Below are 17,447 nucleotides of genomic sequence, written 5' to 3' on the forward strand. Positions count from 1 at the left end.
CGCATACCGCAAAAAACAAAAACAAAACAAAACTGCATGTATGCAATGCTTATCTATTGATATTTCCTCTTTATCTTTCTAAGCAGCTGCTCACTCTGGCCATTAGATGGCACTCAAATACCTTCTGTGCATTGAGACACTGTCCTGTTTGGTTAACAAGAGGACCCGGAGGTGCTCTCCCTCTGAGGTCTGAATTTTCAGTTATCTTTTTCTGCTGCTTTGGGTCTTTGCTCCTTCCTGATGCTTCAGGGCCTTTTAGGAGCACGTTAAAAACCCCACTTTATTAAAATAATGCTAGTTTCTATTAAAACTTAACATGTGAGGGTAATGATATGTCTTACAGCCCACTAGAGTAAAGTGATGTTTCTTTTTTTTTCTTTCTTTTTTTTTTTTTTTTTTTTTTGCGGTACGCGGGCCTCTCACTGCCGTGGCCTCTCCCGTTGCGGAGCACAGGCTCCGGACGCGCAGGCTCAGCGGCCATGGCTCACGGGCCCAGCCACTCCGCGGCATGTGGGATCTTCCCAGACCGGGGCACGAACCTGTGTCCCCTGCATAAGCAGGCGGACTCTCAACCACTGCGCCACCAGGGAAGCCCGATGTTTCTTTTTTATATTCAAATTATTATGACTTGAACCCAAACCCAGATAACTTCTGGAAATTGGCCTCCCTAAAATTTCCTAGCTCCCAGCTATGTCTGAGAGTGTTCCAGGCGTTGCCCCACGGGGATTGTGAAATTGGCCCTCAGTTTCCTTCCTGACCTCCCGTCTTACTACCCTGTGTTGCTTCTGTGGTCTGAGATGCTGTCTCTGTTCCCCTGAGATGCTGGGCCCAGGTGTCTTCTCTGATCCACCAATTCTGGGGACCCTACTCTTTTCCTGGCCTCTCTTGAAATGTGGGACAGGCCCTCCCCAATTCTCCCTGGCACAGCCAAGACCAAGATTGGAAGATATGACATTGAGCAAGACTCTCCTGAAGGATCAGGATAAAGGAAAGTAACTTCAGCAGTGGGTCACTTACAGTGACAGCTGCTGATATTGTTCCCAGAACCTGCAGGTTAGGGCTGCCTTTGGTGCCCCTTTCCCAGCTGGCAGACTTTGTAGCTCCGGCTGGTCTCCATCTGACACTGGCAGACTCTTCTCCACACTCAAATTCTCCAGTTACCTCCATACCAGGTCAATCTGGCTTCAGACCCACAGAAAGAGATCAAATTCCCCCCTCCCTCCCTAAGTCCACTCCCCTCCCAACACAGGCCCCAGGATTAACCTCCTTCCAGGATGATTGATATGGAAATCCTCTTCCCTTCAGATGTGTGCTTGGTCCAATAAGGCCATCCCAACAGTCTGACAATTCATTTCCCCAAAGTCTGAGTATTACAGGCTTAGATAAAACTGTGCACTGAACACCAATCACTAAAATCATTTGTTAAAAAATATAATCTAGTCCATCAAGTTTCCCTCCTGACCTTCCTTCTTCTAATCTTTCCCTCAATGTGAAGTGAAGAAAATATCAGGACTTGGTGTCCATCCTACCATGGTCTGCTTTTAATTTCCCGTGAACTTTGACAAGAATACATACAGTAAGTCCCCTACATATGAACATTCAAGTTGCGAACTTTCAAAGATCGAACGTGCATTTGAATGTCCAGTCACGTAAATTAGTTCATGTGTCTGGCGTATATTGTCACGTGCGTGCATCCTCTACAAGTGGTTGTGCAGCTTGCCCTCCATCTCCATTGCTGACGATCCTTCAGCTCTACCATCTCCCACCTCCTCTCCCTCCTCCAGTCAGTAACTCTTCTTGCCTGTTCACTCGATGCCAGCCCCTGTAATGCCAGCTGTCGTACTGTACTACTGTCCTTTTCAAGGTACTGTACTGTAAGATTAAAAATGTTTTCTTCATTTTTTGTGTTTGTTTTTTATGTATTATTTGTGTGAAAAGTATTATAAACCTATTACAGTACAGTGCTATATAGCTGATTGTGTTAGTTGGAAACCTAGGCTAACTTTGTTGGACTTACAAACAAATTGGACTTACAAACACGCTCACAAACAAATTGGATTTACAAACACGCTCTTGGAACTGAACTCATTCGTATGTGGGGCACTTACTGTACACCCCCATTGCCATCTTCAAAGATCCAACAATACTCTATAGGTACAAACTATTCTTATTACAGATTTAGATTTAGGAAAAAAATCCAACCCACTTCTCTAAGGTAACCTGCAGGCATAGTTCTTCAAAGGACACAGTCTACTTACATCATTTACAAAGAACACACTCTCTCAATCTGAGTAACCTCATTTGACTTAACTGTATTTAAGGCTCAGCCAAGGGTGATGATTCGTGCCTGTCTTACACATGTAAAAGAATCCACAATGGGATCCTCATAGAACCCAGGCAAGGCACATCAAAGTCTCCACCCCAGAAGGAAGAAACCATGCATAACTTTCTAGGGACACTTTTTACTTTGAAAACATTTCAAACTTACAGAAAAATTGCAAGAGTAGTGCAGTGAAATCCCCTATAACCTTTAGCTAGATTCCCCTAATGATTAACTTTATGCCATATTGGCTTTCTAACTCTCTCTGTACACTTACTATTATTTTATTTTTAAATTATTTTTAACTGATTATTTATGAATAAGTTGCAGATGTCATAGCCTTTTACCTCAAACGACTTCAGCAAGTATCTGCTAAGAATAAGCAAAGGACATTTTCTTATATAACCATAGTATGATGATCAAATTCAGGAAATTTAACATTGATATAATACTGATATCTAATTACCTGTAACTTCAAAAATGACATTTCCCTCTTTTTCTTTAAGTTAAACTATTAGGATTACAAAAACAAAGTGTGGAAATATGTAGAGTTAAAAAGTAAAAATGTCCCTGTAACTTTCCCCATCATCCTATCTACTCCCCAGGGGTAACCAGCGTTAGCATCTTGACATGAGTGAAGGTACACTTCTCTACAAACTATATATATAGACATAATTTGTTTGCAAGTTGATTCTTTTTCTCTTAAACTATTTTGCAGTTCCTTCCATGTTAGGACATATGGATCTGTCATTCTTTTTCTGTTTCATAGTTGGTTTGGAATAATTGATTTAATCAGTCCAATGTGATGGAAATTTAGCTCGTTTTCATTTGCATTTTGCTTTGTACACATGTATGTTTTTGTGCACCCATGTGAGTACCTCTAAGGGATAGATTGCTAGAAAAGAAATTTCTGGATTGAAGGGAATACATATTTAAAAATTTTGGTTCAGAAATGTGCTTTTCTTGGGAACTCACTTATTTTTCTCTTTCAAGCTCTTCATCTAGCAACTGGCCATAGTGCCTCTTTGGTTTGTCCTCCGGGAAGTTTTTAAGTCAAGCATTTGGTCCATCTCTTAAAAACATATACAAAATATAATGTTAAAGCACATGCTTCATGTACCACCTTCACTTTTCATTTCATTTTATCTCCTCCCTGTCCTCATTTTAACTTTGCTTGGTATATGTAGCAACTTCATGCAATTCTATTTTACTTTATATCTCTATATGGGTATAAATTTGTACAACGAGTCCTTCCAGAACAAGATGGCCTGTGAGTACATAAAGTGGTTGAATTGAGGTTTTTAACGACTGTCCTGGGAGTGGGGAGCGGGGCCAATGACAGTATTTATTGAGTGGGATCCGCTTCACGCCAGGCACTTTGCGGAGCCAGGTCACTTCATCTTCCCAGCAATTTTCTAAGATGGGGATCATTGTCCTTATTTTGCAGATGAGACCAGACCTGAGAGACTCCAAAATCCACGTCCTCGTCCCTGTGCCACCTGCTGCCTCCAATGCGTTGAAAGGTGACGGGTGAGTGTATTCACCTCCAACAAGCTTATTGGCTCATCACTCCCAAGGCTGCTTCTAAAAGGCAGTTGGGATGCGGGTTAGCTGTGCATCTTGAGCTTATTCTGGTCCTCACCACTGGGGGAGACTTCAGCCTCTCAGAACACACCTGTGTCCATTACATTAAGTGGACTGTCACTTCCTGCCTCCCCCTCGAGGCTTTGAGCTGGGAAGTACAGAGGTTAGATGATGACCTCTGAGTGTATGTGTCCAGCTCCATGGATGTCAATCAAAGCAAAGGGGCTTTAACTGGGGCAGGAGGATCTGGGATGAGCTCTGGGGTAGGACTTCTGCCCGGTGAGAGGTGCTAAGTGCAGGAACAAGTTATGGGAGGTAAGTGTGGAATTTCCTTCTAGGAGCCTTTAAGAACAGGCCAAATCCTCTGCCATCTGGGGCTAAGCGTAGAGAATTGATGAGGCCCCTTGTGACAGCCTCGCTAAGCCTCCTTAGAAAACTACAAATCTGCTATGTCAACTTGTCATTAAACTCCATTACTCAAGGCTCTCTTTTCTTAACAAAATTTTCCTTGGCCATCAGGTGGTGATAGTTCAACAGAAATAAGACTGTACAGGACTTAGAGCCATGAGAGAAAGCATTACAGCAGTTTAAGAGGCTGTGGTACCAAGACAGGGAGACCTTTCTGGATCTCCTGGGCTCCTACTCTGATCACTGTTGGTCAGATCACAGGGAAGGGCCCCGCTGTCCAGTGAATCCTGGGCAGATGAGGTGGGTGCACTTTCTCAAGGGGGCATGGCCTGGAGCAGTCAGACCAAGGCCTTTTGATCTGCAGAGTTTCTCCCAGACTAGGGAGGTCTATCACTCTAGGGGTAAAAGACCTATAGGGAGAAGCCACTGACCTTTTATTTTGCCTGTCTACTCCTTGGACTGTAACTTTTTCAAGGGCAGAGATTATGTCTATCTTGTACACAGCCATACTTCCAGCACCTAATACAGTGAATTAGTTGAATGTACTAGAGGCTCAATATATATTTGTTGAACAGAGGAATGAATGAATAGTAAGCCAGTGCCTGGCTTCTTGGGGCTTTACCAGTACTTGGCTTCCTTTAGCAAATTGGTCCTTTACCTCTTGCCTTTTTCCTCAGGGTTTTGCCAAAAAACTTGCGCAAGACCTGTGGCTAACACATATTTGTTGAATTATGTACTCCCTTGACAGTATTACTGTGCCTCTTGTCGCCACCGGGGATCCTGCTGAGTTTGGTCCAGAAGAGTGGTTCTCTCTGCGTGAAGCCAAATGCGTTAAACGCCTCAGTCCTCATCTGTATCTATTGAGGTTATGTTTTTTTTTATTATTTTTTCATCTTAAAATTTTGTTTTTGTTTTAAATTTTTATTGGAGTATAGTTGATTTACAATGTTGTATTAGTTTCAGGTGTACAGCAAATTGAATCAGTTATACATATACATATATCCACTCTTTTTTTGATTCTTTTCCCATATAGGCCATTACAGAATATTAAGTAGAGTTCCCTGTGCTCTACAGTAGGTCCTTATTAATTATCTATTTTATATATAGTAGTGTGTATATGTCAATACCAATCTCCCAATTTATCCCTCTCCGCCTTATTCCCGGTAACCGTAAGTTTGTTTTCTACGTCTGTGACTCTATTTCTATGGAGTTTTAAGTTCTGAATTCCAGTCCCTCCCATGTCACTACAGTGAAGGGTGTGTGGTGGGAAAGTGGCAAGAGGTGGTGCTGGAGAAGCAAGTTGGGGCCAGACTGTGAAGGGCTTACCGTGTGAATTCATTTGGCAGGGAGTGTGTTTGGTCAATTTCTAACAGTATTCTGCACAATTCCAGGTACAAAGTACGTGCTCGGTAAAAGATGCATGATTTCTAATTGTGCAAGACTGTGCAGAAGGGATGGAAAATGTAGACCTGGCTCTAAGCTCAGCCCCCTGGAATGGCTCAATTAATACTCTCTGAGGGGTAGAAGAGAAAGAATCCCTATTTCCATCAATTTCTTATTTGTATTTGTTTACCCACATCTGGACTAACTAAAGGAGCTGGTTCTGGGTTCTTCCTTCTTGCTTTGTACTATCTCAGAGGAAAATGGCTCAAACCCTGTAAGCTCTGGTATGATGCAGGGAGTTCTGATGTCAGTGCCCAAAGTGCATCAGCAGCAAAAAGGGTCCCCAAGGTCAGGCCCCACCAGGCAGGGAACTGGGCATCAAAGGCGGGCCCCTCTCTCTCTCTCCAAACTCTGGGGCACCCACTCTCAAGACTCTGGTCCCTGCACAGCCTTGGGAAAATGCTGAAACTGCAGAGGCGCATTGAAAGGCTCTGTGTCAGGTGACCTGCCTCTCTCCATCATCCTCCGCATTAACCTGCCCCTGAGCCATGGCCTGCATCTGCCCTTTCTCTCCATCCCCTCTGTTCCTCATCATTTCTTCTCTGGATTCCTGTGATAATCAAGTCTCAAAACTCTACTCCCTGCCTCCGATCTCACCGCTTCCAACCCATCCTCCACATAGGCAGCCAGAGAGATCCTTCTAGAGCACAAACCTATTCATGCCACACCCCTGGATAAACCCCTCTGATCGCTCCCCGTTGCTGTGTGGCGTTCCAGATCCTCTGACCTCTGTCCACACTTCAGGTCTTACCTGTATCCTCTCCCCGTGCGCTCCCCACTCCAGCCTCATCTTGTCACTGTCCCTCAAGCCACCATGTTCCATCCTCCACTTGGTACCTTTGGTCAGACTCTTCATCCACCTGAGATGCCTTTCTCCTAGTTGATGAAATTCTCATCTAAGGACCAGTTCAGATGTCACTTCTTCTTGGAAGGCTTCTTCCATTGTCCCAAGCACAGTTTCTTCTTAGGCCTCACATAAATCATTTTCTATTATAGAGGGCTGTGCTCTTGTCTGTCTCCCCTCCTTCAGACCATGAGCTCCTTGAGCACAAGAATTGTACCTTATTTATTTCTGTATTCCGTTCCTCTCACTGCCCTGCAGAGTGCTTGGCACATATTTGGTGCATAATAAGTATCTGGAGAATTGTAAAATTAATTGAGCCCACAGGATGGACACAGAGACTGCCTTGTCGGGACAGCCTTTTCAGTCTAGAAGGGCAGACAGAAGTTGAGAAGGGACACAACTGAAAGCAATGAAACTCTGAGAACAGAGGGGGTGGTACATGAACTACTGGGCTGTGTCTGTCCCTTGGTGCCTGGACTGGTCATTGTCTCTTGCTTTCAGATCCATGCCTGCCCTTCTCCTGCAGCTGTTTTTCAGGCCCCTTGGCACTGCCTTCTCTTTTTGGCAGGAGATTGGAGCCTGGAGGGAAGGGAGAATTCAGGGCATTTCCCCTTCTCTCTGCTGCGGGCAGAGGAGGGCATTTCTGGCCATGGCTGAATCTGCATGGCTGTTCCAGATCCCTGCTGGTCATACCTCCCTCCGTGGTCTCACTTCCTGCTGGGCAGCCTCTGCTGTGGTCCTAGCTCGGGCTGGATGGTCCTGGCTTCTGGGTTTTGGTAACACCATCATCTCCCTGTGTCCCGCAGTCCTTGAAGGACGCTGGCCTCCCGCTGTTGTTAATTTTTGGGTTGCTTCATCATTCCTGTTTGGCTTTCTAGCTTTTTCATCCCCATTGTGGCCCATCATCTGTATTAAATTCCCTGTGTTTGAAATACTAGAATGGTTTCAGTTTTCTTGACTGTCCATTTCAGTCTTGCTGAGACTAGCTGAAGCTTCAGCCCTGGGGTTCCCGGACTAGCCTCTGTCCTTGCTTCTACTCATAGGGGTCACTTGCCTTGACCACAGTGTTCCTGCAAGACAGCCATTAGAGGTCAATATAAGAGCCAGAGTAGCGCCCTGTCATCATATGCCTTATGATTCCCTTTGGGTGATTTTGGAGATCTGATCCTTGGCTGAACCAATTTTTCCATGCCTTTTGGTTCCTTTGAAGGAGGATCTTAGATCCTGGAAGGACAAGGTAGGGGTGCTGGTGCAAGACCACAACCCACACGTAGCCACTACTTTCAGGAAGCTAACTTCCTTCTGTGCCTCGACACTTAGAAGAAAACTGTTTGAAATACATTCAGAGGGTAGTCAACTTGTGGAATTCATTATGTCAAGAGCTGGTGTTGATAGGATATATAAAATCCTTCCTGAGAGGGCTGGCTGAACTCAACCATTGATCTGTGTAGGATTATTAATGGGAATCAGTCTGTCATGTGGCCATCCTCACTGTGGAACAGTGATAACGTATCTCAGGGGACCCCACTGGAGCCAGGACCTGGGCTGGGTGGCCCCAGGGCTGACCCCATGGGTGGTTCCCACACTCCTTTGCGGGATGGCAGGAGGTGAAGAGACTCTTCCAACTTCTGGTGGAGTTCAAGATGTGTGGATTGAGATGAGAAGAGGGAGGCTGGAGAGGAGTTAGATGGGACACTTGAAGGAAGTGGATGGGACCAGGTACAAGCTTCCCTTGGAGTGGAGAAACGCAAATATTGAAAGCTTCAGTTTAAGTCAACATGACTCTTATTGGGCAAGGAGATGGGAAAAGAGGAAGAGCACAGAGAGGGTGAGGAAAAGAGATCTGGAGACCAGAAAAGAGAAGGACATTTCTGCAAGGGTCATTGTGGAGAGAGCATGCCAGGAAAGACAGGAACTCAACACAGATGACCATATGCTATAAGATAGAAACTTTGGGGACCTCCATGGGCCAGGTTTGTGGGAACGCAGAGGTGAAAGTGACATAGTTCCTCACTCACGCTCTAGTTGTGGAGACAGGTGATAAAAAAGACAGTCATGATTCCTTGTGGTAAGTATTCTCATGCATGGTGTGCCCATTGCTACGGGAGTTTGAAGAACGACCCAGGCATCCACCAAGGCCAACTTGGGAGGTCAGGGAAAGCTTCCAGGAGGAAGGGACTTCTGGGTGGAGTCTTGAAGGATGAGTTTCAGTTATCCAGGACAAGAGGAAGCAGTGAAGGTGTGGAAGGGTGTTGAGGGCATCCGGAGGGCAGTACTCAAAGGCCTGAAGTGAGTGAGAGAACAGGGCCAGTTTTGGGAACTGGAGTGTGGAGTAGAGAGGTACGTGGGAGAGTGGTGATGGGGATCCTGTGACGTGAAGAGGTGAGTGATGGTGGAGTGTGTCTTGAAAAGCCTGATGCTACTCTAGGAGTTTGGGGACTGTTCTCCTGTGAGCAATGGGGAGCTGAGAAAGGAATATAGCAGAAGGGTGATACACTCAGATTTGTGGTTTAGAGAGATGACCCTGACTGCAGAAGTTCAGACTGAGGCGGGGAGACTGCACGGGTGCTTGTGATGGTTCATCTGAGACTCTAGTCTAGCAGGTAGTTAGGTCTGGTCCCGCCTCTGACCAGGATCCATGGGACTCCAATGGGGCAGAAGTGAGAGAAATGTCAGGGCTGGCCAGGCTCTGAGATGGGCATCCAATCTCGTGCACAGGGTGCTCTTTCCTCCACAGCCGACGCGGGTCTGACCCTCTGTGACTCAGTGGGGTGAGTGCTTTGCAGGTGGAGGCGAAGGTTTAATAGCTGCTGATGAGTTGTGAGAGTGCGGGTTTTTCGGGAATGGATGTGAAGGAGGCAACTGTATACAGCTCTATTCCTTTATTAACTTAATGAGTTTGGCTGCTTTCCTGGAAATGCAAGTGCCATTTGGCACCATCACTGCTGCTTCAGAAAGGGTGTCATTAAACTGAGAATCTGTAGGAATGCACAATGGTGATAAACGAAGCTGCTTGGGAGATTACAGAGCATCATGCAGACTTTGCAAGGACCTTCAAAATGGAGAACACTCTCGCTCTGAGGTCAGTATGCAGTTAGGGGCTGGGGGTGGGGTGGTGGAAACCAGAACAATTATCTGGATAATCCAATCCAAGCAGGTAATAATGAGGAATATTTGAAGGACTAATATTAAAGTTATACCAAAGTAAAGCTGAAGCAGAGACTTCAAAGGGGCCAGACCACCTCCCAGCCCCCCATTCACTAATGCAGCCCCTAGTCTGTGTTTCTAAAGGCAGGACCTAAGTGTGGAGGATTTATTCTTTCCATAATCAGATTGTCCTCGTGGTTCCTAGACCCACTGGGAGAACCCTGAGATAAATTACTTCTTCCAAACATGAGACTTGGAAAACCAAGGGCTGAGACCAGATCCTTGGGCAAGATGGGAACAGAAATCTCTCTTCCTGTTTCTTTTGTTCTTTGGAATGGGCGGGGACTTGAAATTAGGGGGAGACTGGGGCAGTCATTGGGCTTTTGAATTCATCATATTGTTGTGAAACTCTTTCTCTCTGAATTGAGTCTGAACCCGAGAGTTGCATGTGGAACCATGGGACAATAAAACCTTCCCAGATGATGTCAGCCAAAAGACTTTGTCATAACTGACGTTATGCCAGGTTCCCAGGAGCCACAGCTGCAGGGAGCGTGGGACGAAGCGGTCCCGGCAACCCCCTCTTACTCTCTCTCTGGCCCTCCCAGGAAGCCTGTAAAGGTGGTAGTAGTCAGTACTTTGCAGGTGAGAAGTGGAGGCTCAGAGAGGTAAAGATGCTTGGCAAAGTCCACTTAGTTGGATTGAACTCAGATTGTCTTATGCTTAAGATCGTCCCTCCAAACCTGTATCCGTCCTTGCTGATGAGGAAGGTGTATATATGGTGAGGGGGAAGGGGAAGCTGGGACAAAGTGAGAGAGTGGCGTGGACACATATACACTACCAAACGTAAAATAGATAGCTAGTGGGAAGCAGCCGCATAGCACTGGGAGATCAGCTCGGTGTTTTGTGACCCCCTAGAGGGGTGGAATAGGGAGGGTGGGAGGGAGACGCAAGAGGGGATATGGAGATATATGTATACGTATAGCTGATTCACTTTGTTATACAGCAGAAACTAACACACCATTGTAAAGCAATTATACTCCAATAAAGATGTTAAAAAAAAATAAAGTCCAAGTAAAGTCAGGGTTTTTTTTGTTTGTTTAAAATTTTTTTTTTTTTTTTTTTTTTTGCCACGCGGCATGCAGGATCTTAGTTCTCTGACCAGGGATTGAATCTGTGCCCCCTGCAGTGGGAGCGCAGACTCTTAACCCCTGGGCCACCATGGAGGTCCCTTAAAGTCACGTTAGAGCTCAACCCAGCCTGAGAAAAGTGTCTGTGGTTCCCTCCATCCATCCCCTCTTGGCTCCCATCCCGGGCAAGGATTCCACATGGTTGCGCGCTTTTATAAAATTTTTTATTTTTCAATTACATGCTCATTGTAACAAATCCAAACAACACAAAAGTGGATAAAACAGGTGGAGAAAGGCCCCTCCTCCTCCTCCCAGTTCGAGACCTTTTTTTATGCTTATGACACATTGAGTAGTGGTTGAAGGTGCCTCTCAGGGATCAGATGGCCAGGCTGGACCCTGGGCTCCACCTCTTACTAACTTCACAGCCCTGGGAAAATTACTTAACTTCCTGATGCCTCAGCTTCTTTTTCTGAAAAATGGTATAATAGTACTCATCTCATCAGGTTGTTGTAAGGATTAAATATTTAGATAAGTGCCTGGCAAAGAATTCGTATTCAATAAATCATTAGCTATTTTTTATTATATATAGCTTTTAAAATCCAAAATGAGTATTAACACTATACATATTGTGCTGCAACTTCCCTTTTCACTTTACAATATGTTGTAGATTTCGTTCCAAGTCTGTACATATGGCACTTTTAAAAATGGTGGTGTAGAATTTTATTTGTATGGAGGTACTATAATTTATTCATTCAGATATGGACAGACATTTAATCATTTCCACTTTTTCTTTGTTTTTATAAACAATGTTATAACACTGTGCTTTTGTAAGATACACGTTTTCTAGAGTTGGGATCACAGGATTTTAGGCTATATATATTTATATTTATATAGATAGATTTAAAAATTGATTACATATTTACAAATTTTTGCCAAGATATGTTGCCAATTATATTCTCACTGACAGCGTAAGAAGACCTGTTTACTCAACTTTAACCAGCACTGAATTTACCCATAACTACTGGATTAAAGACGTATCCAACTAACTTTGTCCATGATAAAGTTGTTCATCCAAAAGTAAGCTAGGTCCCTACTTTACACCACTGAAATGCTCACATGGTATAAACGAAACCAGCAACCCACAGAAAAGGATGACAAAGGACATAAAGCCTTTTTAGCACAATTTTGAACTAAAGATGACTATGTCCAGGGGCGCTATTCAAACATTCTCTAATCCTTATGACACCTACTCATTACTACCCCTGCCCCCATTTTAGAGATTAGAAAACTGAGGCATTGAGAGATCAAGTATCTCGGGGTTCTAAGAGCAGAAAGAGAGGAGAAGCCTCAGGGCACAAACACTTTTCAAGTGTCCTCTTGCCTCACTTTTGCAATTATACCATTAACCGGAACAAGTCACATGTTGAGTTCAGGATCAGGTGGGGGGAAGAACACTCAGTGGGGTGGATACAAGAAGGAGTGAGCAAGTGTGGAGCCATAAATGCAACAATATACCACAGCGAGGGGACCTGATGTTGGGAAAGAGCCACGATTTATTTCTACAAAGCATGCAAAAGGAACAGGTGGTTCTAGAGACAGCGCAGGATGTAGGATAGTTTGATTTCAATACAGCAGGAGCTAAATTGGACATATTGGAGGAAATTTGGAGAGAAGGGTTAGTTAAGCCCATTAGGCAGGGAGCAAAGGGTTAGCATTTAGGACTGCAAATAAGGCTCAAGGGACCTTACTATCTGTTTAACTTTTAATCAGTGCCCGGCTCTGGACTAGGCATGTTGTATGCATTGTCTCATTTAATCCTTACAGATGCAGGTGAGAAAACAGGCTCAGAAAGGTTGAGCAACTTGCCCAAGGTCCCACAGTGAGTAAGTGTAGATTTAAGCCTAATTCTCTCTGGCTCCCAGGCCTGAGGGAACCAGGAATTGGCAGTGAGAGAGGAGGAGAGGAGTGGAGTAAGGAGTGCTGAATTGCAGAGATCTGTAGCATCAAGTCACTTCCGTGCTGGGCAGAGTGAGCCTGGATGAAGACGCCTCCTGACAGCACAGAGGCTTAGATGGTGAGTTCCTGGGGACAGCGGCCACTTTCTACTCCAGCCCTCCTGCCTGGCAGCGTCTGGCAGAGTAATAACACCTAGCGCTGAGGGAGAGAGTCCCGTGTGCCAGGTGCTGTGCTGAGCCTTTACAGCCCTCGTCTCAGTCCCCACGACAGTACCGAAGTGGTAGGTCTGCTATTACCCCCATTCTATACATGGGACAACGACAGTCAGAGGATTAGGTACCACGTTCATATTCACAAAGCGAGAGGAGGGGCAGGACTGGGAGGCAGGTTGTGGGGCCCTAGGTTCATGCTCTGAAATGCTCAGCGACGCTGCCCCATGGAGAGAGCAGGTGCGCCAAAGGTGACAGTAGTGGGAGATGGAGCATCTGAATAGGGAGACCCTCACGGAGAGGAGTTTGAAGCTTCACCATCGTAAACATGTGGGGGCTTATGACTACCAGCCGAGAATCGGACTAAGTGTTTTATGTATTTCAATTAATCCTCAAAAGTACTTGGGTTCGCCCATTTTAGAGTCGAGGAAACAGAGGACCATTGGCTAAAAACCATACCATGCCACTCACATGTGCTAAAGCTGCCGGCAAACCTGGTCCTGGCTGACCTCAAAGCCTATGCTTACCCGCTGTGCTCTCCATTACTGCATTCCCCATCGTATTGTGGCTCCTCCTGGCTGAGCCTGACAGTTACGCCCAAATACCCTTCGAGTGCGCAGAAAAGGAGCGAGGCCCCGGATCTCCAAGGACTGGGGACTTAGTCCAGGTAAAGGAAGTCTGGCTGTAGATTCTCTGTGGGAGGGGCACAGGTGAGCTCCAGACCTCCCCATCCTGGGAGGAGAGTTCCTATGAGCTTGAATAAACCAGATCAGGTCCTTTTGCCGTACTCTACATATCCAGTGCTGGGCCAGCCATGCAGGCAGGAGTTGAGCAGGAAATGTGTCTTCCCTCTACATCCAATAATTCCCACAACCTTTTCCTCCCCAAAGTCATTAATAACAATCTTCATCACCACAGCATATGCTAACGATTTATGATTACACGGGGAGTAGAACATTTTCATATACACAACATTTTTCATCCCAGGTTGAGTTAATTACAAATGACTCACAAGCAAGGAGCATTTCCTCCAGCAATCCATTGCAAACAATGGTGTCTTGTTCTCCCTTCTCCACCTGCAGCAGGAATTTGCTGCCTTTCTCCAGCTTCTACAACCTTCCCTCATGTATCACCATTGCTCTAAATGAGTCACACTAACCAACGGAAAAGCACTCTGAGACTTTTGACTCAGTAACTTCTTCCTGCTAAAAGCAAGTTCAAAAAATATGGGGGCCCATTTTGAAAACTGAGCCCAAACTTTCTCATTGAATGGATCAAGAACCCCAGGGTTTGCTCTCACCACCTATGTCCATAAGATGTACAAGAAATCATGGTGTTTTGGAGGTGACTGAGGGACCTTAAGTTCATTTAGGCAGTGAGGGGACAGAATGCTGTAGGGTGGCAGCAGGGCTGCACTGAGCATAGCTTTACGAATTGGTGCATTTTCCAAAATTTTAAGGTAATAAAATAGTGATTGCAAATACCTAATGTTTATATAGTTCTACTATGTGCCAGGCATGGTTCTAAGTCATATATATCTATATAGATATATTACACAACGTCTCACAACCCTTCTGAAGTAACAACTATTAGTATTCCCATTTTACAGATGAGGAAACTGAGGCACCAATTACTAAGTGACTTGTAACTTGCCCAACATCATACAGCTGATAAGGGGTGGAGTCAGGATTCAGATCCAGGTGATCCTGCTCTAGTCTGAACTCTTATCTACTCTGCTGTCCAGACTTTCTGTAGCATGTAACCTAAATGTTTTCATATTTTGATATGGTGATTCTGAAGACTATAAATAAAGACATTGTGTGAACAAAGACTGTGAGTTTTATAGAAAAGGCAGTCAAAGGGTTACACCTTTTTTAGGGCTCTCTACCCCCACCAGAAAATGGGAACCTCCTGTCTCCTCACTCAATGGAATCACCTCCCTCAGTCCTGTCTCTGTGAGGGATCCTAGTGGAGAAGACCTTCTTGGATTTGGAGAACCTGGATTTGAGGTCTGGTGTCATCCCTTTCTGGCTAAGTGGTGGGAAAGGACACCAGTCTGGGTCTGGGCGTGGTCTTCCACTAACAAGTTATGTGCCCTCGGGCATGTTGCTTTTCTCTCTTGGTCTTAATTTCTGCATTTGCAGAATGAAGGGATTGAACTGGATGATTATCAATGTCACATCTTGCTCCATCAGCGATTCTAGTGCAGGTGACAAAAATCATTCATCTGGTGAACCAACTTCAGATCATTTTGGTGGTGGCCATCTTCTGGAGAGCAATTTTGAATTCAAATTCAGGCTCAGAGGAAAAGAGTGACTTGACCTATTCATGAATCTATTCATGAACCCTGCAGGAGGTCTGGGGACTGTTCTTGCAGATATTTGACACTCCAGTCCTGCTAACCCCACTTTTCAGATGAGGAAGCCAAGGCTTAGAGAGGTTAAGTGGTTTTCCTAAGGCCCTACAGTGTGGCAATGATGGAACTGGGGCCAGAAGCCAGGTCTTCTACATATTTATTATTTAACAGTCACTGTATTAGGAGCTGGCATAATAGCTAATAATGGCTGACATTTACTGAAAGTTCACTATGTCCTCACCATGTGTGATACATTAAATTATTGTTTAGCACATCTTCCTTTCTCCTCAATCTCCAATCCAGAGAAAAGTGAGTGAGAAATGTGTGCTTGTTGTCATATGACCCTGAGATTTTATGGTTGTTATGCAGCAATAGCTAACTGGTACAGACATTGGTACCTAAAGTGGAATCCTCCTATAACAAAACCCTGAAATATGTGGCTTTGAGGCATAGTGAGGAAAGTGTTTTAGGAGGTTGGTAAAATAGCACTCATGGTATTTAATAGTGAAACATTTGGTAACGCTGTCACTTGCAATAACCTAGAAGGTAGAAAAATCTGCCTAAAGCATTTGTCAAGTTTGGTAAAGAGATTTTCAGGCAAGATGTTGGAAATATGACCTGGCTGCTGCTAAATGCATTTGAAAGAGATAAGCTCAAAAAGGAATTGGTCAGTTTGCAAGCAGAATTTCAAGGGACTGTAGAGAACCCAGAGATTGCCAGGTTGGAAAATAAAATGATTTTCACCAAATCAAAAGTGTGGCTGTTACAACACAGTCTTGGGGAGAAGACCAAATTTAGGGCTTTGTATGTAAGATTTTGTGGGTTGTGCAACAGCTGACTGATAGGTACTCTAGCAATCACTCTGCATGTATTATCTCATATAATACTTATAATAACCCTATGATATGATAATCACATAAAATGTAGTTTATTATTCAGGTATGGTGAGGCCAACTGACAGATCAGGAGTTAGTTACCATTGAAAAGATAGTCTGTTACTCACAGTTCAGAAGAGGAGGGGCCATGCCATGCCATGCAGGGTCACATGGGGAAGCACCAGTGTTGCCTCAGAGGCAGAGGGAATAAAGTGGATAAGAGTCTTTATTGTGGTTTCTGGGAAGGGACAGGCAAGACACAGTAAGCAGGAGATTTAGGATTGGCTAGTTTGGATAATTTCAGCAGGCTCTGGGGTATAGGGACTGTCCTGAGTTTTCTGGTGTTCAGGCATGTCTGGTGAACAGGCATGGTGTTCATGTATGTCTATGTACAAGGCACACGAGGACACACATGTATACCTCTACGTGATGTGCATGTGTGGGGATTTCAGGCCTGAAATTAGAACCCTTCGAACCCATCCAACCGGCTCCTTCCTGAGCCAGGCCCTGGGCAGAGAGGTAGCACAGGAGCCCCTGACGGGAACCATTAATTTGCTCTTTTCTCACTGGGCCTGGAGTAAAATGAAGCTTGTTTTCCCTTTCTACACAATGAGAAGACGTGTATCGATTTTTCCTCACTTCTGATTGCTCACATTAGAGGCTTGTTTCTAGGTAATTGACACCCAGATCATTCATTTTACTGCACAAACATATTTTACAGGTCGCTTTCCCCTTTGAGACATAGTCCTGGGTGGACCTGAAACAAGTCCATTTTGTAGATAGGTGCTTCCTTGCATAGAGAACATCCCTCAAAGAGCAAGTTCAGCTGCTCTGGTGGCCCCCTTTCAATTGCTTCTTTGTTCGCCCACTGATGTGTCCAAAACATTGTGTTGAGTGCCAGTGATTTGCGGACAGAATCCAAGGGGTGGGCCAGGCTGTGGTTGAGGGGCACCAGGCAGTCCTTGCTTGCAGAACCATCAGTCCAAGATTGTCATGTCAGCCTAGAGGAGGCCTTCCTCCCATCCTCCTTAGGAAGCAGTAAGGAAATTCAGGGATGAGAGAAAAGGAAGAGGAAGGGGAGAGGGCAGGGTAAAGATTCGAAACACAAGGCCAGCAATGTCCCTTTTCCTAGCCTTGCCTCACTTGCGCTAACGTGGCAAAGGATGCTGCCCATCTTC

The 17,447-nt window shown here is 45.0% G+C and overlaps 1 protein-coding gene across 1 annotated transcript in view; it reads right to left on the reverse strand.

Moving 5' to 3' along the window:
- Positions 1-17,447, reverse strand: part of NLRP1 (NLR family pyrin domain containing 1) — a gene marked incomplete at both ends in the record, with an annotated part of 166,897 nt that overhangs the window by 18,144 nt on the left and 131,306 nt on the right.

Source organism: Hyperoodon ampullatus (assembly GCF_949752795.1).
Source record: "Hyperoodon ampullatus genome assembly, chromosome: 19".
Lineage (NCBI taxonomy): Eukaryota > Metazoa > Chordata > Mammalia > Artiodactyla > Ziphiidae > Hyperoodon > Hyperoodon ampullatus.